Source organism: Nestor notabilis, unplaced genomic scaffold (genome assembly GCF_000696875.1).
Source record: "Nestor notabilis isolate BGI_N333 unplaced genomic scaffold, ASM69687v1 scaffold20127, whole genome shotgun sequence".
Taxonomy (NCBI): Eukaryota; Metazoa; Chordata; class Aves; order Psittaciformes; family Psittacidae; genus Nestor; species Nestor notabilis.
The window spans coordinates 1,460-2,946 of record NW_009936268.1 but is presented as its reverse complement, the minus strand read 5'-3'; positions in this window follow the sequence as shown (position 1 = coordinate 2,946).

The window sequence follows — 1,487 nt, the reverse complement described above, 5'->3', positions numbered from 1 at the left end:
CTTCATGGCTCTAGCTGTTTTTCAGTGCCTGGGTCTTTTATGCTCTAGATAACGTTTTCATAGAAATCTGTACTTCAGCAGTGCTTAACCCAGAGGCAGCTCCTAGCATAGTGGCTCTGCTTCGTGGGAAATCTGGAGACTAAGCAGGTCTGAGATGTTCCTCTCTGGATCTACCAGAACCCCACAGTGTTATAAAAGTGCTGCAGTACCCAAAAAACATTGAAAGTTGCAGACTGGTGCTCGCTAGGACAGCAGGGTCCATGAAATCCTAGGCAAAGAGAGACGGAAAGGACCCTGGGTTGACCTTTGCAGCAGCATCTTTTAAATCATGCTGCTCCAGGTGGGTGATGGTCTTGCTTGTTGCAAAGATGCCTCCATCAGTACAGGCAAAACCCTCTCCTCCAATAGCCTGTCCCTGCACTTCAGCAGCCTCATTTCAGCATATCCAGCCTTAGCCTCTCCTGCTGTGGTTTAAGCTCATGACTACTTATCTTACCTACCAGGAAGAAAAGCTATCCCTTCCTCTTTCCATAAGCCTTCTCTGTACTTGGAGATTATAGCAGTGTCCCACCTCTCCTCCAGCTGAGTAACCCCAGCTTCTTCAATCTTTCCTCAGAGGCATTGTTTTCTGGTCTTCTGATAATTCCTATCTCACTTTAAAGCCAACGAACCAAACAAACCCAAATATCTTGTATGGGAAAATGTAGCTTGAGACTTAGCAAAAGAATCGTGTGAATTTGTTACAATTTCAGGAAAGTGCCTCATTTTAACATGTTCTAAATCCAGTGGAATTGAAGCATGTTTCCTTATTTTAAAAATGCAGTGCTTTGATTCTTACAGGTGAAATGGTGATTCATTCAAAAAAGTACTGTGATTTTTTTCTTTCCTGGAATAGGAAGATATTCCACTTGCAAAAAGCAAGAGACACAGAGAACCAGGGTGGCTTGTGAGCCTTTCGATCTGACCAACTGGTATTGCAGTGCCTATAATGCAAGATCCCATTCAGAAATTTTGCAGAGGCCCTGGTAAAATCCATCCAGTCATTTCCCTCTATTGGGCTGCTCCAGGCAATAATTAAAGGTACACTGTGAGCTTCCTCTCTTGCTTCTTGGAAACCCTGTGGCCTGGGGTTCAAAACCAAGTGTTGGGTCTCAACTGCCAGTGAGAAGAATAGGATTTGTGGTTTGGGGGAGATGTTTTGGTTCCTTCTAGGTGGAAACATGTACCTGGGATGCCAAGGTGCAGGACTTGCCATGAATGGTGTTTCCAGCCTGCCACCTTATGTGGTCCCTCTGTGGCCAGGCGTGAACTGGGTACACCAGAGAGATGTGCTAAATCCAGAGGGGTGAGAAAAGGCCAGAAACACCAGAATAGCCCCATAGAGCGGGACACGCTACTGTTCCCATCGAAATAAATGGAAGGACAAGTAGCATCCAATGTGGCATAACAAAGCGCCAATGAAAGATAGGAGAGTAAAGAAAGAACCT